The following is a 27,963-nucleotide window of genomic DNA, read 5'->3' on the forward strand; positions in this document are numbered from 1 at the left end:
GTCCACCCAACAAAAGCCTTTTAACTCTTTAACAAAGAACAGTTGCTTTACATATTTACACGCTTCTCAATCATCCCAGCAGTGACCATGTTAGCTTGTGGGAACTACATGCTGCTAATTTTGGCCAAATTGGCCAAATTACTTCACCCAGCCCCACATATGGAAGGATAATGTCTTTTACACTGGCCAGTGACACCTGTCCAGACACTGCCTACAGAGTATTTTGAGGAGAACAGCACTGAGCGCTGATCTCTTTCCACCAGCTCTTCACCACACACTTCTGCACCATGTCAGCCCGTAGTCTGGGAGGGGAGCCATCGCACATACAGTACATCCATGAGGTCTTGCACACCATGGTTCCAGGTCAGGTCCCTAGGAACAGTTCCGTTCTGCAGTGCGCCCTAAGATAGGGCCTAACCGTTCAGCAGGGTACATGACATGCCAGATCACCCTTCCCCAACGAACCTCTAATACTGGCCAGTGGCCACCAGCGCTCCCTCTCCCGAGTCCCGAGCTGGCTGCTCCTTCCAAATACTCCACTCACTTTACAACCCAAAGCGTTCACTTGTAGTTGTACATTTTGTTCCTCAGTTCATATTCACTGTAAAGGCCCACTCTTCTCCACAAGAATCAGACCAAGCAATTTGTCACAACCACTAACTTCTTTACAAAATGGTTTGTCTTCCATTACAGACATTATTTAAAGCGGGGCTCCACCCAATAGGGGAAGCTCCGCTTGTTTGCCTCCTCCCCCCTCCGCTGCCACATTTGGCACCTTTCGGGGGGGAGGAGAGGGGAGCTGGTACCCAGTTTTGACAAGTACCTGCTCCCAAATCCGGCTGAGCTCGCTGTGGCTATCTTAGGCAAAAGTTTGGTCCCCCTCATCCTTCCCCCTGCCGCCTGGCCATTCCTAAAGTGCAGCAGGCTTTGCGCATGTGCAGTAGTGATCCAGCTGTGAAGCTACAAGTCTTCACTGCCGGTTTCCCATAGTCGAGATGGCGGCGGCATAACACCAGGGCTGATTGAAAAATCGACTTGGGTGAAGGCATCACTGGATTTGTAAGTGTTCTAATATTAAAAGTCAGCAGCTAAAGTATTTGTAGCTGCTGACTTTTAATTTTATTCTGAAGGAGCCTGGGGCTCCACTTTATGTGTTTTCAGCAAAACAGGTGTTAACTTGATGCAGCATTCTACATGCAGTACATGATTCATCCTGACCTCTTTAAATAAGTGCTGTGTTGTGGTGCTCATACCTTAAAATGCATTAGTGTCCCCACAAGATAAAACCTAGCAACTCAGTCCTCCATCCCATGTCAGTCTCCTATTGTGGGATAACTCCACCCACACACTCCTGATCACATCCTAAGATGTATGTATGGTCCTTACTGCACAGTCACCATGGCTGTATGATCATGAGGGCTGGCCTCCTCCTTCATATATCCCCTTCAGAGGACAGGAAGTGACACATGCAGGAGACACAACACAGCACACACTGGTAACCCCAAAAGCACAAAACATTAACTCTTTATTGGCAATATACATTTTACAATTAACATTTAGGCACCTGCCTACAACTGCACATTCCTTTTTGAAAACAGATAATAGCAGAGATGAAAGCCAAGTCAAGGAGCAGCCCATACTTTTAGGAAATTTTCCAGGCCAGCCAAAGGTATGTGAGTAGGCCCATCTTTCTTGCTTCCCACCTAATAGGTAGCGCCTTCCAGAAGCTAGATCCTCAAAATTTACATCAACCACCTCTAGGTGTACTCCTGCCAGACTATATATATACAGTGCCCTGTACCTAAGATGCCATCACTGGCAGGGGCAGGGCTGGCACTACCTCACTACCTATGCTACACCCCACTCACTGCTCTGGCGACCTCTAGCTGCTGCCTAGGCATTTACACTGTGTTTACGAGTTCCCCAACTATGGTGACATCTAGTGGCCAGTTTGGGGAACTACACTGGGTACTCCTGTGCCCCTGCCCTACAGAAACATCTGTCCATCTATCAGTGTTTGCATCAATAAAGATTGCACTGCAGGTTTTCAATTTTAATCTAAGTGTATGTCTCATTAAGGCTCTTTGCTTTTGTTTATGCACACTATAAACACTATGCAAGCATGGAGGATAATATATCTTCTGGGTGTCATGCTGACCATCATGCTCTAGTACCCAGGGAGGGTAAAACAACAAGTTCACTAAAGTGAAAACAATTTAAAGCAGATGGGTTCTTTATTGTAGAAGAGACTGTGCTATGTCTTCTGCAACAAAATAAACTTATAAATACATAGAAAAAAAATATATATATAAATATATATATACAAAATAAACGTACCTACCTGTTTGCAATTGTCTTTACAATATACAGTATACTGACTGAGCTGTCCATGCATACCCTATACTATAAGTAGGAGGAGGGACCAAGAACTGCTGACATGAGTGGTCTAGTGCTGTTTAGCCCCGGTTCACATATATGCGGTGCAAGAAACACAGCAAATCCTGAGTGTTTTCCGCACCGCATTGAAATCACATTCTGTTCATGTGATCTGCCGGCCACCGGTGTCAATGTTAAATTGACCCAAAAAAGGTTGCATAACACAGTGCGATTGCTAAAATTGGATTGCATGGGTGTGAACACCCATGCGATCCAATTCCGGTGCGGCAAAAAAAAGATGCCCGCACCTTTTTAGTGCGGTATGGTGCGAATTGAGCCCATACAAAAATGAATGGGTTCAAAGTGCACTGCAAATAATCGCATGTGATTTGAATAGAAATGCACTGTGATTTATGTCCAAATTAATGCGGTGTCCCGCGGCGTGCAAGTGTGAACCCAGGCTTACAGTGCTCGCTATTGGCAAATTTTTGGAACCCTACAGTTGTCTTCAAAAGGTGGCAACTTGCGGCAAAGCCTAGAGAATGTGATATGCCCTAAAATTTTTGAAGCAACAGAATGCAAGCAACACTAATGCTCTTCTGTGTACTGTCCTGCCCACATACCATTGTTTTAATTACCTAGCACATTGGCAGGTGGTAAAGGAGCATTAAAAAAACTTGGCAAAAATGCATCTATAGGCACATGTGAAAAAGGCCTCATGCAGTGGAGCCCATGCCAGCCTACATATACTTCCACACCCAACAGCCCTTCTGGAGAATGTCACAATGGCCAGTCAGCCCAGCCAGCTTGGGCCTGGTAGGCAATAAATTATTATTTTATAGGGCACAATAAAGAAAAATATTGACAAAATGTAATCTTTTCCAGTTTTTGTGTACTTTAGAGTGCCAGAATTATGACGTAAATTCCAGGATGACCTTTAATTAAGAACATTCCAATGGACTTGTCACGTTATTATAAGTCAAAGGGGACTGACATTCCTCAAATGCTTCCAGCAGTTTATAGACAAGTATAATTACAGCGTTTTTATGACTGATTTTCAATCATCCAATCGTTTTTTTTAAGCAGAGTCGCATGTATAGTGGATATATAAAGTCTACACACCCCTATTAAAATGTCAGGTTTCTTCGATGTAAAAAAATTAGACAACAATAAATAATTTCAGAACTTTTTTCCACCTTTAATGTGACCTATAAACTGTACAACTCAATTGAAAAACAAAATCTTTTAGGGGGGCGAAGTAGAAATAAAAAAATTAGATAATGTGGTTGCATAAGTGTGCACACCATCTTATAACTGGGAATGTAGCTGTGTTTAGAATTAAGAAATCACATTCAAACTCATGTTAAATAGGAGTCAGTACACACCTGCCATTATATAAAGTGCCTCTGATTAACCCCAAATAAAGTTCAGCTGTTCTAGTAGGTCTTTCCTGACATTTTCTTAATCTCATTCTACAGCAAAAGCCATGGTCCGCAGAGAGCTTCCAAAGCATCAGAGGGATCTCATTGTTAAAAGTTACTAGTCAGGAGAAGGGTACAAAAGAATTTCCAAGGCATTAGATATACCATGGAACACAGTGAAGACAGTCATTATCAAGTGGAGAAAATATGACACAACAGTGACATTACCAAGAACTGGACGTCCCTCCAAAATTAATGAAAGACGAGAAGAAAACTGGTCAGGTAGGCTGCCAAGAGGCCTACATCAACAAATAAAGGAGCTGCAGGAATATCTGACAAGTACAGGCTGTGTGGTACATGTGACAACAATCTCCCATATTCTTTATATGTCTGGGCTATGGGGTAGAGTGGCAAGACGGACCAAGAAAAACATCCAAGCCCGGCTAAATTTTGCAAAAACACATCTGAAGTCTCCCAAAAGCATGTGGGAAAATATGTCATGGTCCGATGAAACCAAGGTTGAACTTTTTGGCCATAATTCCAAAAGATATGTTTGGCGCAAAAAAACAACACTGCACATCACCAAAAGAACACCATACACACCGTGAAGCATGCTGGTGGCAGCATGATGCTTTGGGGCTGTTTTTCTTCAGCTGGAACAGAGGCCTTAGTCAAGGTAGAGGAAACTATGAACAGTTCCAAATTCCAGTCAATATTGGCACAAAACCTTCAGGCTCCTGCTAGAAAGCTGAACATGAACTTCATCTTTCAGCATGACAACGACGCAAAGCATACATCCAAATCAATAAAGGAATGGCTTCACCAGAAGAAGATTAAAGTTTTAGAATGGCCCAGCCAGAGCCCAGATCTGAATCTGATTGAAAATCTGTGGGGTGATCTGAAGAGGGCTGTGCATAGGAGATGCCCTCACAATCTGACAGATTTGGAGTGTTTTTGCAAAGAAGAGTGGGCAGATATTGCCAAGTCAAGATGTGCCATGCTGATAGACTCACAGCCAAAAAGAGTGAGTGCTGTAATAAAATCAAAAGGTGCTTCAACAAAGTATTAGCTTAAGGGTGTGCACACTTATGCAAACATATTATTTTACTTTTTTATTTTTCTTCCCTCCACCTAAAAGATTTTAGTTTGTTGTTCAACTGAGTTGTACAGTTTATAGGTCACAATAAAGGTGGAAAAAGCTCTGAAATAATTTATCTTTGGCTCATTTTTTACATCACAGAAACCTGACATTTTAACAGGGGTGTGTAGACTTTTTATATCCACTGTATATATTTTTAATGAGAAGACAGCATAGCCATCACCCACACATACATAATAACAAATGTTCAGTAGACAAGGCAAAAATTGTTTCTGCTTCATTGTTGGAACAATAATAATCTTTAAAATTTTCCTTTTCATGAATGTAAAATTGGGCATCCACCAGTGCATTTGAAAATTCTCGTTTTTAGTTAATTTGATTTTTTTAAAACGATAGTGGGGTCAGCATTCATTTTTGACCGCAGTGAAAATGCAAAGGGCCGTGAGGAAATTAAAAGGAGCCGGAGGTAAACGCTTACTCGAAAGAGCAAATTTTTAACAGTGTATGCGATTTTTCTTTGGGAAGATCAAAAGTTAAATCGAATCTTAAAAGCAAATTACATTTTGAGTACTTTGGAATGACAGTCATCATGTCATCAAATGTACTTATCAGAATTTTTGGACGAATGTTCATTCAGAAATCTGCTAGAGTGTCGCCAGTTTAAGATTAGAACAAATGCTGCGAAATGGTGACAGTAAAGGCAATCTGTCAAGATACATACAATGGTCCTGTAGCACGCCCTAGTGTACATAGTTAGGTAAATTTAGTTTGGCTCACAAATAGCTAAAGTGTGCATGGCTGTGGGGTTCTAGTTTAGGTAAGGCTGGAGGGCTATGTGGGTCAGGCCTCTGTCACCGCCCACTAGCTTCTAGAAGGTTCTTGAAGTTTCCAGTAAAGGGGACATAGAGCTACTGCATACAGTTGGGACTTTGTCCTTTCCACTAAAGGGATATAGAGCTCCTGAGAGCAGATGAGATATTCGCTACTGATCCATTAAGGGCTGATATTATTCCAGGGGGTGTACAGTCCAGGATCCTTTTCACTACAAGTTGTACATAGAGAAGTTGTCTTCCAGGTTGTTGCTGAACTCAGTTTCAGTGGCGGCCGGTCCATTAGGGGCGACGGGCACTGCCCCCCTTATCCATGCATGGATTCCAGTGGGGGGGTTTTAGATATGTGATTAGAGCCAGAGGCTCTAATAGGCTTAAAAAAAGGTGGGCTTGGGGCGCAGAGCACTGCGCCCCAAGCCCACCCAGTTGTGTGACAATAGTGAACACTATTAGGACTAGGAACACTAGGAAGCGGGTCATGAGACCCGTCACCCGATTGGTCAAAAGGAGATCTGATCGGATTGGCCGCCAGGAGGAGGAGGGAGGAAACGCTGGGGAACCGAGTCAGCACCCACCCACAGCCCAGAGAGAAGCCGCCGCCTGGAGCACTGCCCACAAGATGCGGTAAGTGCTGGACCCTGATGGGGCCCTGACTGTGCCGTCTGTGACCCGACCAAGGAGGGTGGCGGCGGATGGATTGTTTGCCGTCCCCCCCCCCCCCCAAAGAAAAAACACCAGCCACCACTGCTCAGTTTGGGCACCCCATAACCCCCTTATCTTCATCCAAGTTTATATTCCCCCAATAAAACATAAAAACAATGCCAAGGACTGTTATATACTAAGAATGCAAGCTGGAAAAATGCATGTTGCCTGGCTGTGCAGGATTAGGAGGACCCAAAACTTCTTGGCCCTCTAGGGTGTAGCGCTACTCTCTTTAAGCTAGGTTTACACTAGAGCGAGTTGGGAATGCAAGCTTATTCATGTGCGTTCCCGACCCGCACAGAAACGCGTGGCACTTCAGCAAACCCTCAATGTATCATCACCCATGGAGCAGGCTGCTGTGCCCATGATGTATGCTGGCTCATGTATGTAAACCAGGGCTTAATGTGAAACCAAATGATCTGATCCTTTTTTATAACTATTTTGTCACAGCCTGTACATAAGTCTATAAATTGGAGTCTGTAATAAAATTGTTTTAAAGTGTATTAGTAACCAGTCAAACCATCATATTCCGATACAGGTACCAGCACCCAGTAGTTCCTCTGACAACAGAAGCAGGCTCCTGGTGCCTGGCAGCTTCAAGTACTTCCTGTTCTATTACTTAGGAAAAAAGGGGAGCCATTCACTGTAGTGAGCTCTGCAAAAAAGCTCCATGTGGGAGTGAAATGTATTAGTGTTTGGAAGCACCAGGTGTCATAGTTTGTGCATCAGGTCATTTAACCATTTAACGTTATAATTAAGCTCATATTGCATGAAACGTATTTACTGCTTTGAGCTGTAATGTTTTGTATTATGGAGTTTCTTTAATAAATTTCACTGTATTTTTCATCTACCTCCTTTCATGTATTGAAGTATCCATGGCTGTGAACTGGACCTGCACCTAATGGTACAGTTAGGGGGCTAGTGTACAAGGTGGGCCAACCTGGAGCAGTGTTTATATGTTACCTACATGACTACCTGCCTCCAAAACAACAGGTAAACATTAAGTTATAAAAAGGGAACAGGAAAGCCTTCACAGTGTTGATTTGGTGATATCACCACTCTGCTGCTCACTGTTATCCTTCCTGGAGGGGAAGCTGTACCTGAAGATCTGCAATGTAAGAATCTATTGCTTAAAGTGGAACTAAACTCTATTATATATATCTATTCTATTCTATATAGCCATTTTTAATCCTTATGATGCTATCATTAGTAAATACATAGGAAGGTATAATATATTTACTTGTTTTTTTTTATTTTATTTTTTTAATTTCTTCAGTTGCTTCAAAAGGCCAAAAGGATGTCAGACATCCCAGGAGTCTTCATGGGCATTTTGTTTTCTTTTGTTTTCTTTCATCTGGTGCAGGGGAGGAGGGGCTTTCTCAGCTAAGCACACCCTTCTGCATGCATGTGTAGCAAGGTCCCAGGCCTCCTTCGGTCTAATGAGAACCTCCAGGGCCAGAGACAGCTGACATCCTTCTGTATATGGTGGGTTGTGAGGCATAGTGGGTGCAAAGTAGTTAAAGTCATTGGGTGCCCAAGACACTTCTTGAATGCAAAATAGATTTTTATTTCTCTTAATAGAACTTTGGGAGAGAGGGTTAGGGCCAGCACACCCTTGGGTAGTTGCAAGATTAATTGGCAGACTCTGAGACTTCAACAGGAGGACAGCCATGCAGGGAAAAGGCATCCAGCAAGACACCACTTCTGCATGTAACAGTTCCTTCACTTCCACTACAATCACTTCTTGTAGTTCTTCAGATCACTGAGCTCCCAGTCTCTCTCACTAAAATAGATGATTCTCTGCCACTGAATCCCTTGACGCTTCCAATCTTTACTGTAGTATCTTCCTCAAGTCTCACCCTTGCTTCTCTGCTGGGTCCCTAGCTTGGCACTCAAGATACTCCTCAAGCTTCACCCCACTGGCCTGCTCGGACCCTGGCTTAACACCCAAGACTGCTCTGCAAGCGTAACCTCCACTGGCTGGGTCCCTGGCTTGATACCCACTGAAGTTTCCAGATTCTTCACCGTCCCCAGTTGGTGAGAATACTGCTCTGATACTTACTTCAGCTACTCACTGTGGTCCCTGGTAATGAGGCAGTTGGTCCCTTAGTGGTGACAGCTTCCCCTCTACCTCCAACCACGACAGGTTCTCTGGCCGGCAGAACCGTCACTTCTAGTTGGACTGCAAGCTGCAATCCCAACCCTGCACTGCTCTCTTGCTTCTCGAGACAGCCCTTCCAGGTGGCACAGAGCCCTGATCACCTGACTCCACCCAAATATATAGATTCTCCCAACAGGCCAAGGAATTTAAGAAAACCCATGCCCATTGGCTGGGATACCCCATATACCCATAATCTGACCTTGCAGTGCCCTTCTCATATCTAATGCGACCAGGTACCTGGCCACCTAACGGCAAAAGAAAGAAGTGCAGCAACTACAGACTTAGAGTGAAATCAATTGATCCTCAACAATTAGCCAAGGTAGCTATACCTGGCAAGTAAATTTAGGAGCAACCCTGCCTAAACTCCAGGGTGCTACACATGCTTGAGCTAAGGGCAGGTGGATTCCAGGGAGTAAATGCCACATTTCAAAGTGATTTCTCAACAAAATAAAGCATGGAGACATCGATCGATGGGTGAGTTTGCTTTGAATATTAAAAATGAATTAAATTGCATTTTCAGTTTGTGCTGCTCAGATACAGTTTATTTCCACCTAAATTAATTCTTGAATCTGTGCTTCCTCCACCTCTGATCCCCATTCCAGTAGGATATATCAGAGCCCAGACACACACTGTACAATCATGTGCTACAGTACTAGTGGGGGGGCCCTCATAACAGGTCCTCTATAAGGGCCACACACAGTAGACAGCTCCTCACTTCCAGAAATCTCTGTAGTCTGTGCAGTTCCACCTCTTCTCATGACATGACTCCTCCTCACTACCAGACACAGGCTAATGCCCTCAAGGGCGCAAAGAACCAATAATCAGGCAACAGAGGGGAGCTGCACCACCCACAGGTCTTCCATTAGCTGCTCTGTCCTAATCCCATCACAAGAACAGATCAATGAGAATCAGCACATCACTGTTACTCTGAATATAGCCCGCTGCCACACAGGAGCACCCCTAAGACGTGGTAACGGTGCAGACAGCCTTCCCCCAGTTACACCAATGATCTTCTCCTCCCAGCGAGTGCTGGAGTTTTTAAGAGACCAAAAGGATGCTTAGTAGCTCCTACTGAATACAGAATCATGATAACCAGGAGATTGTCAAAGACTGAACATGATATAGTAGATAGTCAGAGACTGTGACCATGATATAGGAGATGTTAGATACTGTGACCATGATTTAAGAAATATTTGGAGACTGTTACTATGATATAGGAGAAGGTCCAAGGCTGTAAACCATGATATAAAAGGCAGTTAGACACTGTGACCGTGATTTGGGAGATGGTCAGAGACTATGAACATGATATAGGTGATGGTCAGAAACTGTTAACATGATATAGGGGATGGTCAGAGACCATGGCCATGATATAGGTGATGATCAGAGACTGTGAACATGATATAGTAGTCAGAGACTTTGACAATAATATAGGAGATGTTAGATACTGTGACCATGATTTAAGAGATGGTCAGAGGCTGTGACCATGATATAAGAGATGGTCAGAGACTGTGAACATAATATAGGCAATGGTCAGAGACTGTGAACACGATATATGAAATGGCCAGAGTCTGTGACCATTATATAATAGATTTAACAGAGACTGTGACCATGATATAGGAGATGGTCGGAGACTGTGACCATGATATCGGTGATGGTCAGAGACTGTTAACATGATATAGGAGATGGTCAGAGACCATGGCCATGATATACATGTAGGTGATGGTCAGAGACTGAGATCATAATATAGCAGATGGTTAGAGATTGTGTACTGGCTTAAAGTGGTTCTAAAGGCTGAAGGTTTTTACCTTTGACTTGCTACTAAGCTGTAAAGTTGTATCACTGGGAGAGAGAAGACTGAGGAAAGGTTTCCTCCTACTAGTTCTATACTAGTACTGTAACCAGTGCTGGACTAGATTTTTAGGGATGGCAAAAAGGTGGGAAGTTGCCACCAATAAAAGTGGTAGGTAAGCACCCAGCAAAGGATTGCTAGCTTAGGCAAATCCAGAGGGCTAGGGAGGGTGGTATATGTATTAAGTGAACTTGTCCTTTAAGCAAAACCACAGTGGAGATTTATGTCCTCATAGCTGTCGGTAGCCTAGTTCTGCTCCATATGTCAGTAGAGATCCTTGTATCTCCTCCACATGCAGCTTGTAATTCCTATCTAATGTTACTTGTTGACATGCAGGAACACAAAATCAATGCATGGACAGACTCCAGGGTGAGGTTTCTTAGCTAGATCATGCGTGTGATATCCTTTAACAGATACTAAGGTGGATTCTAGAACACAGAAACTCATTTTACCATCACTGACTAATAAGACTTCCTAAGAATGAAACCTAGAGAGCGAAAAGAATTAGCTGTAAGTTGTTTGTTGAAGAAAGATATCAGGACAGCCAGCAAATATATGCGGGTTCATTGAACTGAAAGCTTAACTATATAATACAATTTGCATAGCTGTGTATAAATAAATGTTAATAGGCTATTTCCTGGGCTGAAAAAAATGTTTTTTATTAAAGCTCAACTCCAGGCAAAAAAAAAGGTTTTCCCATGCAGTTGGTCTGTGCCTGTACTGCACGGGGCAACTGCTCGTTTTTGTCTAGGGGATTAAAGAAAGCTTGTACTTACCCGATCCTCCACTCCACCTGCAAAAGGCACTTCCTCACAATCCAGCAGTGGACTGTTCCTGATGTCCTCAAGTCCAGAGCAGGTCTATGGGCGTGATGACATCAGAAACGGTCCATAGCAAAAGACCACTAGACCGTGGGGGGAGGAGGGGCCAGGAGCTACAGGGACCGGTCTAGTGCAGGGAGGATCAGAAGATCAGGTAAGTAATTCTCCATTCTCCAATTCCCTAGACAAGCACAAGCACGGTGGATTCAGGAATCGCCCCCATGTTGCTTTTGTATTCTGGCAGCAGGGACTCCTCTGCTTGCAATAATCGGAGGCTGATTGTACCCAAGTTGATTGACCAATCAACTTGATACATTCACCCTGCCCATTAATGGTTTGAATATGGGCCGGTCTCTCCCGAACCGGCCGAGATTCGAACCATGTATGGCAGGCCCTTGATTGGTCATACACTATACACTCTGACTGTACAATCTCCATTGAAGTGGTTCTAAAGGCAGAAACAGCAGCCTCCCTCAGCCCCCCTAATACTTACCTGGGCCCCATCTCGATCCAGCGATGCTGCACAAGAGCCTCGACTGTCTGGGACTCTCCCTCTTAATTGGTTGAGACAGCAGCGAGCAACATTGTCTCCCGCACAATCAATATCAGTGAGCCAATGAGGAGAGAGGGGAGCTGATCTCTTCTGGGAAGGCGCCCACAGGGTTTAGGAGTGTGTCCATGGGAATGTTTTACCATTCTTCCAGAAGCGCATTTTTGAGGTCAGGCACTGATATTGGACGAGAAGGCCTGGCTCACAGGTCTCCGCTCTAATTCATCCCAAAGGTGTTTTATCGGGTTGAGGCCAGAGCTCAGTGCAGGCCAGTCAAGTTCCTCCACCCCAGACTCACTCATCCATGTCTTTATGGACCTTGCTTTGTGCACAGGTGCGCCGTCATGTTGGAACAGGAAGGGGCCATCCCCAAACTGTTCCCACAAAGTTGGGAGCATGAAATTGTCCAAAAAGTCTTGGTATGCTGACGCCTAAAGAGTTCCCTTCACTGAAACTAAGGAGCCAAGCACAACCCCTAAAGAACGACCCCACACCATAATCCCCTTCCACCAGATGATTTGAACCAATGCACAAAGCAAGGTCCATAAAGACATGGACGAGCGAGTTTGGGGTGGAGGAACTTGACTGGCCTGCACAGAGTCCTGGCCCCAACCCGATAAAACACCTTTGGGATGAATTAGAGCAGAGACTGTGAGCCAGGTCTTCTCATCCACATCAGTGCCTGACCTAACAAATGTGCTTCTGGAAGAATGGTCAAACATTCCCATAAACACACTCTTAAACCTGGTGGACAGCCATTCCAGAAGAGTTGAAGCTGTTATAGCTTGAAAGGGTGAGACAACTCAATATTGAAACCTATGTACTAAGATTGGGATGCCATTAAAGTTCATGTGCGTGTAAAGGCAGGCATCCCAATACTTTTGGCAATATAGTGTATATATGTATATATACAGTTGTGCTCATAAGTTGACATATCCTGGCAGAATTTATGATTTCTTGGCCATTTTTCAGAGAATATGAATGATAACAAAAAACTTTTCTTTTACTCATGGTTAGTGTTTGGTTGAAGCCATTTATTATCAATCAACTGTGTTTACTCTTTTTAAATCATAATGACAACAAAAACTACCCAAATGACCCTGATCAAAAGTTTACATACCCTAGTGATTTGGGCCTGATAACATGCACACAAGTTGACACAAAGGAGTTTTAATGGCTGTTAAAGGTAACCATCCTCATCTGTGATCTGTTTGCTTGTAATTAGTGTGTGTGTATAAAAGGCCAATGCATTTCTGGACTCCTGACAGACCCTTGCATCTTTCATCCAGTGCTGCACTGACGTTTCTGGAATCTGAGTCATGGGGAAAGCAAAAGAATTGTTAAAGGATCTGCGGGAAAAGGTAGTTGAATTGTATAAAACAGGAAAGGGATATAAAAAGATATTCAAGGAATTGAGAATGCCAATCAGCAGTGTTCAAACTCTAGTCAAGAAGTGGAAAATGAGGGGTTCTGTTGAAACCAAACCACGGTCAGGTAGAACAACTAAAATTTCAGCCACAACTGCCAGGAAAATTGTTTGGGATGCAAAGAAAAACCCACAGATAACTTAAGGTGAAATACAGGACTCTCTGAAAACATGTAGTGTGGCTGTTTCAGATGCACAATACGGTGGCACTTGAAGAAAGATGGGCTGCATGGTCGAGTCACCAGAAGAAAGCCATTACTACTAAATTTGGTCAAAATTGATGGCAAGATGAATGCATTATGTTATCAAAAAATACTGGAGGAACATTTGCAATGATCAGCCAGGAATCTGCGCATGGGATGTACTTGGACATTCCAATATGACAATGATCCAAAACACAAGGACAAGTCGACCTGTCATTGGCTACAGCAGAATAAAGTGAAGGTTCTGGAACGGCCATCTCAGTCTCCTGACCTTAATATCATTTAGCCACTCTGGGGAGATCTCAAAACGTGCAGTTTATGCAAGACAGCCCAAGAATTTACAGGAACTGGAGGCTTTTTGCCAAGAGGAATGAGCAGCTTTACCATCTGAGAAGATAAAGAGCCTCATCCACAAATGCCACAAAAGACTTCAAGCTGTCATTGATGTTAAAGGGGGCAATAAACGGTATGATCAGGGTCATTTGGGTGGTTTATGTTGTGATTATGATTTAAAAAGAGTAATATATATATATATATATATATATATATATATATATATACACCAGAGGCATAACTAGAACCTTCAGGGCCCTGGTGCAAGAAATCATGAAGGGCCCCCCTGACCTCCGACCTGAGCCATTCCCTGCGAGCCCAAAGCCCTTCCAACTGATCCCATGATCCTTTCACATGTTGTGCAGTCCTTCAGTCTTGGGCTTCGCCATGGTGGGGGAAGGCCAAGGCCCAGTCACAAGTGCGACCTTAGCAACCCTAGTTCAGCCAGTGGTGTCAGTGTGGACTGGGAATGATGTCAGTCAGTAGGGCAGTGGACGTAGTCAGTAGGGCAGTGGACGTAGTCAGTAGGGAAGTGGATGTGGTCAGTAGGTCAGTGGACGTGGTCAGTAGGGAAGTGGACATGGTCAGTAGGGCAGTGGACGTGGTCAGTAGGGCAGTGGACGTGGTCAGTAGGTCAGTGGACGTGGTCAGTAGGGCAATGGACATGGTCAGTAGGGCAGTGGACATGGTCAGTAGGGCATATACAGGGTCAGTAGGGCAGTGGACGGGGTCAGTAGGGCAGTGGACGTGGTCAGTAGGGCAGTGGACGTAGTCAGTAGGACAGAGGACGTAGTCAGTAGGTCAGTGGATGTGGTCAGTAGGGCAGTGGACGGGCTCAGTAGGGCAGTGGACATGGTAGGGCAGTGGACGTGGTCAGTAGGGAAGTGGACGTGGTCAGTAGGGCAGTGGATGTGGTCAGTAGGGCAGTGGACGTGGTCAGTAGGGCGGTGGACGGGGTCAGTAGGGCGGTGGATGGGGTCAGTAGGGTGGTGGACGGGGTAGGGCAGAGAATGGGATCAGTAGTTTTTTTTTATTTTTTTATTATTTTTTACCATTTTATTTTATAGTTTTATTTTTTATAGTTTTGTTTTGTTTTTTTTTACAGTTTTTGATGGGAGGGAGGCAGTGGAGGGCAGTGTGGGGGGACACATGATGGGAGGGGGGGGTAGTATGGGAGGGAGCAGAGTGACAGTCAGCAGCACATCTGGAACACTATACTCGCTAGGCAGTGTATTCTTTTACTCCCTGCTGTGACAGAGAGTTTGTGGCTTACCAGGAGCGGCCTCGGGCAGGGAGCTTTTCTCCTACCAGTCCGGCACCAGGAACAGCCTTGAGACAGAAAGCGGGAGCCAGGGTCGGGGGGGCGGAGTTTGGAGGCGGAGCTGGTGGTCTTAGGTACAGATGACTGCTTGCCTCTTGGCTGGATAGGAGGGCGGACGGGGCGGCATATAGGAGAATCGATCCTGCTCCTGCAGCTGTTTAAATACCTGTAGGAGACAGGAGGAGAACAGAGGAGATCGGTTCTCCTATATGCCACCCCGCCGGCCCTCCTATCCAGCCTGCTGCTAGCTGCATCCAGAGTGTAAAGTCAAGAGGCAAGCAGTCTTCCGTACCTAGGACCGCCAGCTCCGCCCCCAACTCCGGCTCACACAAGTGTAGACAAAACTGACAGGGGAACCGCACGGGCCCCCCGCAGCCTGGGGCCGAGCCGCAATTGTGACTCTTGCACCCTCTATAGCTACGCCCCTGATACACACAGTATCTCACAAAGGTGAGTACACCCCTCACATTTTTGTAAATATTTTATTATATCTTTTCATGTGACAACGCTGAAGAAATGACACAATGTAAAGTAGTGAGTGTACAGCTTGTATAAGTGTAAATTTGCTGTCCCCTCAAAATAACATTTTTGTAAATATTTTACCATGTGACAACACTGATGAAATGACACTTTGCTACAATGTAAAGTAGTGAGTGTACAGCTTGTATAACAGTGTAAATTTGCTGTCCCCTCAAAATAACTCAACACACAGCCATTAATGTCTAAACTGCTGGCAACAAAACTGAGTACACCCCTAAGTGAAAATGTCCAAATTGGGCCCAAAATGTCAATATATTGTGTGGCCACCATTATTTTCCAGCACTGCCTTAACCCTTTTTAGCATGGAGTTCACCAGAGCTTCACAGGTTGCCACTGGAGTCCTCTTCCATTCCTCCATCACAACATAGCAGACCTGGTGAATGTTAGAGACTTTGCGCTCCTCCACCTTCCATTTGTGGATGCCACACAGATGCTCAATAGGGTTTAGGTCTGGAGACATGCTTGGCCAGTCCATCACCTTTACTTTCAGCTTCTTTAGCAAGGCAGTGGTCGTCTCGGAAGTGTGCTTAGGGTTGTTATTATGTTGGAATACTGCCCTGAGACCCAGTCTCTGAAGTGAGGGGATCAGGCTCTGCTTCAGTATGTCACAGTACATGTTGGCATTCATGGTTCCCTCAATGAACTGTAGCTCCCCAGTATCGGCCGCACTCATTCAGCCCCAGACCATGACACTCCCACCACCATGCTTGACTGTAGGCAAGACACATTTGACTTCGTACTCCTCACCTGGTGATGATTGACACCATCTGAACCAAGTAAGTTTATCTTGGTCTCATCAGACCACAGGACATGGTTCCAGGAATCCATGTCCTTAGTCTGCTTGTATTCATTCCTTTTGGGATGATAGCCATGCAGACCAATTTGATGCAGTGTGTGGCATATGGTCTGTGCACTAACTGGCTGACCTCATACGCACTCATACGTTTATTTCCCAAAGACAACCTCTGGATATTACGCTGAGCATGTGCACTTAACTCCTTTGGTCGACCATGGTGAGGCCTGCTGTGAGTGGAACCTGTCCTGTTAAACTGCTGTATGATCTTGGCCACCGTGCCGCAGCTCAGTTTCAGGGTCTTGGCAAACTTCTTATAGCCTAGGCCATCTTTATGTGGAGCAAAAATTATTTTTTCAGAGAGTCCTTTACCATGAGGTGCCATGTTGAACTTCCAGTGACTAGTATGACACAGTGAGAGCGATAACACCAAATTTAACACACCTGCTCCCCATTCACACCTGAGACCTTGTAATTCTAACAAGTCACATGACACCGGGGAGGGAAAATGGCTAATTGGGCCCAATTTGGACATTTTCACTTAGGGGTGTACTCACTTTTGTTGCCAGCGGTTTAGCCATTATTAGCTGTGTGTTGAGTTATTTTGAGTTGATAGCAAATTTACACTGTTATACAAGCTGTACACTCACTACTTTACATTGTAGCAAAGTGCCATTTCTTCAGTGTTGTCACATGAAAAGATATAATAAAATATTTACAAAAATGTGAGGGGTGTACTCACTTTTGTGAGATACTGTATATATTATAACAGTCGAAATTAAAAGCAGATTTGGAAGCTTCCCTCCATTACTCTGCAGATTTGACTTCCATCTGCAAACTCACTCATTCTAGCCGAATTGCAGTTCTTAGGAAGGCAATTGGCAGGACGAGAGAAAGTGGCAGAGATCCGTTTGTAGTAAACATCTTGTATAAACCAAAGTATTTATCTGAGGTTCCTGGCAGAGCCTCCCCCCTCCATTCACTGGATTATGTGGGCTTTTCTGTGGCGCTGCAATGAGAGGGGAAAAAAAAAAAAGTAAATAAGAGAATGAACTTGGAAAGTGCAAGCAAACAATTACGGCAAATGCGAAAATATCACTTTACACATAATCTATATGAGGGTCGGATTTATTTTCCTTGTAGACGGAGTCTTAGATTGTTTTGGCACAAGTGTAGTTATCCAGAAAGCTAGAGCGGGCACTTGTTACCCATATCACAGATCTGTTTTCTGGCATGGACTGCCACGCTGGTATGTCATTTAACCCTCATTGTTTAAGATTCATGAGGCAATGAATTATGGTATGAGAATTATGGAGAAACTCTAGGAGAAATGTATCTAAAGCCAAAACTTCTTTCTCTCAATAGAGTCTGGGATAGTTAAAAATGCTCCTGAATGTTCCATAACCCCTTCCTGCCCACCCCCAATGTTCCTTTAACTGGGTCTTTTTGGGTTTTGTTACTTATCTTTTGGGTCTTGATTGGGTTTTGTTACTTATCTTTACTTACTATCTTTTTTATTACTTATCGTTTTCTCTAGATTCTGGCACCCCTGTCCAATAAGCACTAATGGGCAACCCCACTTTGATTATTTCATCTTCCCCACTCCTCACATTTATATTACTCACTCATTTGGCATTTTTTCCAAGTTCCATTTGGTTTATGAGCACTTACTATCAATCTTACAATCATGCTCAAGTGCCTGTATGTGCATTTACACATAACATTTTTGCAGACCCCTTTTTGGGATTGTTGACAATGTTATTACTGACCACACCATGTAGAACCATATTCCCCATGATGTCCTCCTCTATGTGCCTTGGCTTCCACAGGCAGTTCTCCCTCAGTTGCCGATGCAGACATCCCGACCTGGCCTTCTATCCATAACACCACGTTTTGACCTTTGAGCTGATGTATGGGTATACTAGGGAAGGATATCTAGTTGGGTGAACTTTTGTTCCTCTTTCCCCCCTCCCCTTTCTATACTATCTTATTTATATACTCTAATTTTAATCATACCAATTTTTTTCTATGAGTGACGCTTTTTGCACCTGCTCCTGATGAAGTGGAAAATACTCCACGAATATAGGATGTTAATGAGACAATCATTAGTTTACATACATGTTCAAGATTGTATATACAGTATATATGACATTTTTGCCAACCATGAGTTTGTTGTGCTGCATTCTATTTATCCACACTATCAGCTCAATGGTCACATGATTGGGAGCCCATCCCACCATGACTAGAGTCCAAGACCTATGACAACGGAGTCACCATGCTGGAATGGGAGTGCACTCTCAGCACATAAACATCGGCCGACCATGGATACATATGTGCCATGTGTGTATGTTAAAGCCCCCTCTACGTGTGTCACATGAGCAGCAAGAAGGAAACTTATTTTCCAATATTATCATTATTATTATAATACAGGATTATTTTAGTGTCTACAGTTGCAATACAATTAAAGAAAGGAGAGTCAGGAGGTCCCTGCTTTTGAAAGCTTACGTTCACAAAGGGAGGGGTAAATTATGCAAAAAGTAATAACTGTGTGTGTGGGGGGGGGGGGTTGAGCTGATAGAGAAATTACAAGTTCACATGTTAGGTAGAAAGGTAGAAGTAGGATATGTTTCCCTGAATAGATGAGTTTTCTGGGATCGACCAAAGGTGGACAGAGTAGGGAAAAGCACCACAGGTTGTTGATGTAGGGAGTTCCAGTGGGAGGCTATGGAGAAGTCCTGGAGCTGAGCATGAGAGTGCAGGTCTTGGGAGGAGAAATCTATATACATATATTTACCAACATTATGGTCCTGGATCCCCGGAAACACTGTTAATCCAACTTACTGTCCGGATTACATCTGCCCACTTTCCAGGTGGTTTCTTCCAAATCACACCCACTTTAGGGGCTGGTCCCACCCAGACCCTGCCTCTAAATATAGGGGGACTGCACATTACGCCTATGTTACAGTTTGGTCACACGCACACTTGTGACTCCAATCTCTTTTCAGTTTCTGCCCATTTGCAGGAACTCAAATAAGATTGATGCTGTGATCCAGGGACATGGCCTGGGACACAGCATCAATGTGACAGGGGGCCAAGGTGCAAGACTGTCCCAGCAAATCTGGGATAGTTGCCATTTATGTAGTCACAGGACACACATTCTTTAAAGTGGAGAAAATCCCCTCTTCACCTGAACAAGTGTCCTCACAGGAAAAGTTCCTCTTTGTTCCTGTTCTGGTGACAACTCAAAATCAACAGTGGTCATCAGGACAAGTAGAGAGACTTGGAGAAATGAATAGTTAGTGCAGAAATCCCAGAATGACTCTGTTGGTGTTGTAGTAGAGTTTGGATGAGGGTTCTTGATTTTGGGCTGGTGGTTTCTACACACCAGAGGATCTCCAAAGTTTCCTTAGTTTATGATGCAACAAAATGGATTTGACATTGAAGCACCACACCACCTGTCTAAAGCCCAGATATAAAATTATTCCAATGCAAGATTAAGGCTTCATCAAGGCGGTCACTTGCCAGGGAAACTGTAACATGAGGTCTCTAAATGTATAATGGTGGGGCTAGAGATATGGCCTACCAGGTTGTGGCCTGCAGGATTGTCCCACCAAGAGGTAAGCAAGGACAGGCAGGCTACATGGTGTGCAAACTGTTCAGTAGGGGATCCACAAGAGAATAGACAGGTCGAGACGGGGGTCCAGGCAGGCAGGAATCAAGGGAATAGTCACATTCAGGCAGGGGTGGAGACAGGCAGCAATCAAGAGAATAAAACACGCAGGCAGAGGTTGAAGCAGGCAGGAATTAAGAGAATAGTCACATCCAGGCAGGGGTTGAGGCAGGCAGTAATCAAGAGAATAGTCACATGCAGGCAGGGGTTGAGGTAGGCAGGAATCAAGAGAATAGTCACGTCCAGGCAGGGGTTGAGACAGGCAGGAATCAAGTAAATAGTCACACCCAGGCAGGGGTTGAGGTAGTCAGGAATCAAGAGAATAGTTACATCCAGGCAGTCTCTAAATGTATGATGGTGGGGTATATAGAGATATGGCCTACCAGGTTGGGGCCTGTAGGATTGTCCCACCAAGAGGTAAGCAAGGACAGGAAGGCTGCTGTTTAGTAGGGCACCTGCAAGAGAATAGGCAGGTCTAGGCAGGGGTCGAGGCAGGCAGGAATCAAGGGAATAGTCACATGCAGGCAGGGGTTGAGGTAGGTCATGAATCAAGAGAATAGTCTTGTCCAGGCAGGGGTTGAGGCAGGCAGGAATCAAGAGAAAAGTCACGTCCAGGCAGGGATTGAGACAGGCAGGAATCAAGAGAATAGTCACACCCAGGCTGGGGTTGAGGCAGTCAGGAATCAAGAGATTAGTTACATCCAGGCAGTCTCTAAATGTATGATGGTGGGGTATAAAGAGATATGGCCTACCAGGTTGTGGCCTGCAGGATTGTCCCTCCAAGAGGTAAGCAAGGACAGAAAGGCTGCGGTGTGCAAACTTTTTAGTAGGGGATCCACAAGAGAATAGACAGGTCCAAGCAGGGGTCAAGGCAGGCAGGAATCAAGGGAATAGTCACATCCAGGCAAGCAGGAATCAAGAGAGTAGTCACATGCAGGCAGATGTTGAGGCAGGTAGGAATCAAGAGAATAGTCACGTCTGGGCAGGGGTCGAGGCAGGCAGGAATCAAGAGAATAGTAATGTCCAGGCAGGGGTCGAGGCAGGCAGGAATCAAGAGAATAGTCACATGCAGGCAGGGGTTGAGGCAGACAAGAATCAAGAGAATAGTCATGTCCAGGCAGGGGTTGAGGCAGGTAGGAAACAAGGGAATAGTCACGTCTGGGCAGGTGTCGAGGCAGGCAGGAATCAAGAGAATAGTCACATGCAGGAAGGGGTTGAGGCAGGCAGGAATCAAGAGAATACTCACATCCAGGCAGGTGTTGGGACAGGCAGAAATCAAGAGAATAGTCACTTCCAGGCAGGGGTTGGGACAGGAATCAAGAGAATAGTTACATCCAGGCAGGGGTTGAGGTAGGCAGGAATCAAGAGAATAGTCACGTCCAGGCAGGGGTTGAGGTAGGCGGCACAGCAGATCAGTCAGCAGCTAGGCCTAACAGAGAGTGGGAGCCCATTAAAATGACCACAGTTGGTGAGCAGACTTAGTTATCAGTTTTGTATGGACTGACCCTTTAACACAGTAACCCATAATTCTTCTTTACTGCTTGCTCACCTTCAACTTCACTTGCATTTTTTTAACATTTCAGATTGTGATTCATGCCATCATCCCAGACTCTCTGATGGCCAGGAAGTAAATACTTATACGGATATCAGTTACACACCTCTGCAGGGTGTAACTACCACCTCCTCTAGGATATTTTCACAAATCTTTGCCATCACTCATCTTGTTACTGCTTGTTGCCATAAACAGTCTGCCCATTGTCTACCTATAGAGTCGAGTAACATTCTGCGCTGAGGAGCCTCTTTCATGATGAGAAATTTGACATTTTACCATCTCAAATCAATAATCTGACAGTAGGATGTCAGGGTTCCTTCACGTCCAATAACTGCAGGCATGCACCTGGGCCGTTTTTATTGTTGTAACTTTTCCACTTAATGCTCAGCTGCCTCGTCATGACTTACATTTACTTAGCTAAATGTTTTTACATGTAAGACACATCCATCTCCTTAAACACTCCACAGCTGGATTCATTACGGGTTCAGTTACACAGGAAAACAAACATCCCCACCCCAGGGGATTAGGACTGACTTGCCATATATAACCCAGCAGGGGTCAGTGTGCTACATGACTATTATTATAATTATACAGGATTATTTAGCCCCAACAGTTTGCGCAGCGCTTTACAACAAGGGGCAGACAGACAGTTACAATACAATTCAATACAGGAGGAATCAGAGAGATAGATAGATGGAGAAGCCATGAGAAACATTTTCTTTCTGGAAAATTAGAAAAAATAAATAAATAAATAAACTAAATAGTAAATAAATTAAATGTGCTTTTTAATTGTTATTACTTGTAACAAACTGAATAATAAGGACTGTACATGTTAAGAACATTTCAGCTATACATGAGAACAGGTAACCACCCCCCTTTCCCTCAAAAGCACCAAAAAAAATCAAGAAACCATCATCATAAAAAAAATATCAGATTTGCCCCTTAGCTCCAATTGCAAATAAAAAGATAAGTAACTGGCATTATATGTGCCAGTAAAATATAGACATTGGGGCAAGCATTTAAAAGTTATAAAGATAAACTAATTTGTCAAATTTAGCTGTCAATTAAGGTCTGATAGGACAGGAACTATCATCTATTGTATTCCAACAATTACCCAACTGTAGGAGGTACAAGATGGAGCCCACAAGCAAACTAAACTGGAGCCTTTCCCTTGCAGAAATGTATATTTCTCTTGTTTGAGAACTGCATTGAGAAGTACAGTGTTACTTGAATTGTATTCCAGGATTTTCCTGTCCTCAGCTGAGAGAATTTGCAATAACTTTAAACTTTACATAAAGTCTAAAAAATCTTTAATTAAAGTGGTTATAGTTAGAAGGTTTTTCTATCCTAATGCATTCTATGCATTAAGATAAAAAGCTGTCTGTGTGCAGCAGCCCCATCTTTGTCCACGAGTGTCCCAGCCATCCGGGACTCATTGGCTCCCACTGCTGTCACTCAAAGTCAGTTATATCTCCAATCAGGAGAGAGAGGGGTTGGGGCCAAACCGCACACATGGAGCTGCAGCTCAGCTCAGGTGCCCCCATAGCAAGCTGCTTGCTGTGGGTGCACTCAACAGGAGGGAGAGGCCAGGAGCACAGAACAGGCATCCGAGAAGAGGAGGATCCAGGCTTCTCTGTGCAAATCCACTGCACAAAGCAGGTAAGTATAACATGATTGTTATTTTTATAAAAAAATAACTAGACTTTGCAATTACTTTAAGGGCTTCATGTTATACAATTTGAATACCATGTCATATATATATCATTTATCATTGTAAAAGGACATATTCCACATTTTTTATTTTAGAAAAAAACAAAAAAAGAGCTATAGAGAAAAAAACGGAAAAAAAACCTAATGCCGCGTACACACGAGCAGATATTCCGACAGAAAGAGTCCGATGGGAGCTTTTCATCGTATATTCCGACCTTGTGTATGCCCCATCAGACTTTTTCTCTTGATAATTCAGACAGACTTAGATAGAGAACATGTTCTATATTTTTCAGACGGAACAAATTACTATCAGAAAAAACGCTCGTCTGTATGCTGTTCCGACACACCAAAAACAACGCATGCTCTGAAGCAAATACGAGACAGAAGCTATTGGCTACTTGCTATTGAACTTCCGTTTTCTAGTCCCCTTGTACGTGTTGGATGGTCAGAATTTGGTGTGACCGTGTGTATGCAAGACAGCTTGAGCGGAATTCCTTTGGAACGCTGTCGTAAAAACGTTTAGTTTATTCCGACGGCAAAACCGGTCGTGTGTACAGGGCATAACTGTGTTTTCCCAATTTTCTGTTATTTTTCTAGGCCTTCTCATCTCTAATTCTATCCAACGTTTCTTTATCAAGCTTTGTAAAACAGTGTAGACAGAATAGTGCACTCGGGAAGTTACTCCATGGACAGTGTGCAGTGACTAAAGCTGGCCATGATGGAAAGAATTTGGAACAAATATTCTTAGGAAAAGTCTCCAGAACATTTAAATGTCATTCGAAAGACTTCATTTGCTTTTAACATTTGATTTTGCAATAAATGGACTTTACTGAACAAAAAACACATACACTGTAATGCCGCGTACACACGACCGGTTTTGGCATCGGGATAAACTCCGAAGGTTTCTCCGACAGAACTCTGACGGAATTCCATTCAAGCGGTCTTGCATACACACGGTCACACCAAAATCCGACCGTCCAGAACGAGGTGACGTACAACACATACGACGGGACTAGAAGAAGGAAGTTCAATAGCCAGTAGCCAATAGCTTCCGTCTCCTACTTGCTTCAGAGCATGCGTTGTTTTTGGTTTGTCGAAACAGCATACAGACGAGCGGTTTTCCCGATAGGAATTGGTTCCGTCAGAAATATTTAGAACATGTTCCATTTCTAAGTCGGTCAGAATTTTCAAAAAAAAAAGTCCGATGAGGCCTACACACGATCGGAATAGACGATTAAAAGCTTCCGTCTGACTTTTTCTGTCGGACATTCCGCTCGTGTGTACACGGCTTTAGAAATGTGTTCATGTGTTCAAATGTGTTTGAGAAAAAAATTTCCATCCTGCTCCTTCCAATTTTCCCATCACTGCGGGCAAAAACAAACATGAATTTGAACCAGAAAAATGAGGGAACTTTCTTTTCCTAAGAATTAGGATAGAGATTAGATACAGTGCCTTGAAAAAGTATTCATACCCCTTGACATTTTCCACATTTTGTCATATTACAACCAAAAACGTAAATGTATTTTATTGGGATTTTATGTGACAGAGCAACACAAAGTGGCACATAATTGTGAAGTGGAAGGAAAATGATAAATGGCTTTCACAATTTTTTACAAATAAATATATGAAAAGTGTGGCATACATTTGTATTCAGCCCCCTTTACTCTGATACCCCTGACTAAAATCTAGTGGAACCATTTGCCTTCAGAAGTCACCTAGTCAGAAGTCACCTTAGTAAATAGAGTCCACCTGTGTGTAATTTAATCTCAGTATAAATACAGCTGTTCTGAGAAGCCCTCAGAGGTTTGCTAGAGAACCTTAGTGAACAAACAGCATCATGAAGGCCAAGGAACACACCAGATAGGTCAGAGATAAAGTTGTGGAGAAGTTTAAAGCAGGGTTAGGTTATAAAAAAAATAATCCAGAGATCTGAACATCTCACAGAGCACTGTTCAATCCATCATCCGAAAATGGAAAGAGTATGGCACAACTGCAAACCTACAAAGAAATGGCTGTCCAACTAAACTGACAGCCCGGGCAAGGAGAGCATTAATCAGAGGCCCATGGTAACTCTGAAGGAGCTGCAGAGATACACAGCTCAGGTGGGAGAATTTGTCCACAGGACAACTATTAGTCGTGCTCTCCACAAATCTGGCCTTTATGGAAGATTGGCAAGAAGAAAGCTATTGTTGAAAGAAAGCCAGAAGAAGTCCTGTTTGCATTTTGTGAGAAGCCATGTGGGGGACACAGCTAACATGTGGAAGAAGGTGCTCTGGTCAAATGAGACCAAAATTGAACTTTTTGGCCTAAAAGCAAAACGCTATGTGTGGTGGAAAACTAACACTGCACATCACCCTGAACACATCATTCCCACTGTGAAACATGGCTCTGGCAGCATCATGTTGTGGGGATGCTTTTCTTCAGCAGGGACAGGGAAGCTGGTCAGAGTTGATGGGAAGATGGATGGAGCCAAATACAGGGAAATCTTAGAAGAAAACCTGCTAGAGTCTACAAAAGACTTGAGACTGGGGCGGAGGTTCACCTTCCAGTGGGATAGCAACCCTAAACATACATCCAGAGCTACAATGGAATGGTTTAGATCAAAGCATATTCATGTGTTAGAATGGCCCAGTCAAAGTTCAGACCTAAAAACAATTGAGAATTTGTAGCAAGACTTGAAAATTGCTGTTCACAGACACTCTCCATCCAATCTGACAGAGCTTGAGCTATTTTGCAAAGGAGAATGGGCAAAAATTTCACTCTCTAGATGTGCAAAGCTGGTAGAGACATCCCCAAAAAGACTTGCAGCTGTATTTGCAGAGAAAGGCGGTTCTACAAAGTATTGACTCATGGGGGCTGAATTCAAATGCACACCACACTTTTCACATATTTATTTGTAAAAAATGTTGAAAACCATTTATCATTTTCCTTCCACTTCACAATTATGTGCTACTTTGTGTTGGTATATCACATAAAATCCCAATAAAATACGTGTACATTTTTGGTCGTAACATGAAAAAATGTGCAACATTTCAAAGGGTATGAATACTTTTTCAAGGCACTGTATAGACACAGTAGATAGATTAGGATACATGCAGAAGCAGCTCTCTAATTATGCAAATTAGGCGGTCGCCTTAGGCCTCGCAGTTACAGGGGCCTCACGGTCGCCTAATTTGCCTGATGTGTGTGCGAGAGAGTGGGAGCGAATGTCCCCGGTGAGGGTCCCCAAGCTGGCGGGGCCGGTCTGGTAAAGTGTCTTTTGTATACAGACACAGTGCTGCCTGCCGCAAATTGTAGGGGTGGAGGCAGAGCTGCCGGCCACTGTTGAACCTGTCAGGAGGAAGGAGCAGACTGGGCTGGGGAGCAGGGAGGTCTTTGATGCCTCGTAAAAAGACAGCTTGCTCGGCACCGCTGCAGACAGGCGTGACACGCAGCCTGTGGGAGAGGGGCAAACAGTTACTTTTCATCGCTTCAATTATTTTTCCCATTATGGGGGCGTGAGTAGGGCCTCATGTCTAAGTTTTGCCTAAGGCCTCACAAAGTCTAGAGCCGCCTCTGGATACATGTACTTTATTTTCTGGGGAACAGAACAAAAAATGATGATGAGACTATCTTTCATGGATATGATTATTTTTTAACAATGAGGAATATCTTTTAAAGAATCACAAAAAAAAAAAATCAATATCATTCCCTTCTACATATTTACTGGTACTATGCAGCCCACAGGAATTTCAACACGATCCAGTATAATCATTCCACTATTCCAGGTTGAGTTGCTGCAAACTCTTATCAAGCAAAACACGTCCCATAACACAAAATCCATACAGGGGTAAGTTCATGGCAGAGTGTTATGTAGTATTCCCTCTCCGACACGTCATCTGTCTCTCTGTCTTCCATGTTGTCTCTCCAGCGCCCGCATGTTTTCAATTTACCTCTATGTCCTACACTGTGATATGGGATATGTTGCTCTAACAGGAAGGTCATGCTAACACAGTGCCGTGTTATACTGAACGCTGCAATATGTCTCACGTAACCGGGGTCAAGAAGAGTACAAGGCGCAGATTACAGAGGTGCTCTGATATTTTTATCCTGTACCAGCAGAGAAGAATGCAGATACCTTTTATACAGCTGTAAGGCTTATTAAATGACAGATTGAGGGGCCATGGGATCAATTCTCAAAAGGTGCTATGTGTTTCCAAAGAGGTGATTTCTCTTCTTATCCTGCTCTGTCCGAAACCCGTCTCCTGGACAGGAATTGAAGAAGTTTCCCTCATGGGGACACAAACAGCAATAAATTCCTGACAGATGTTCTAACCTTCATCACTGCTAGGAAATCTATTATCATTACTGTCTGTTTTCCCATTTGGGGGAATTTCCTGAACTAGGCTAGGGCTAAATGTCAAAAAAGGATAGGAACCAAAATTATCCAAATCACCCCAACACAACCACCCCCACAATATTCCATAAATAAATACAAACATATTTTTCTTTGGATTATTTATTGTTTCTTCAACATTTCACATTCCTGATATGTGCCTGCTGTACCATGTACTTGTATAAGAAAGTATCCTGTTCTCTTTGTATTGCTTCCTTTGTGTTAAATCCC

This window comes from Aquarana catesbeiana, linkage group LG01 (genome assembly GCF_042186555.1).
Source record: "Aquarana catesbeiana isolate 2022-GZ linkage group LG01, ASM4218655v1, whole genome shotgun sequence".
Lineage (NCBI taxonomy): Eukaryota > Metazoa > Chordata > Amphibia > Anura > Ranidae > Aquarana > Aquarana catesbeiana.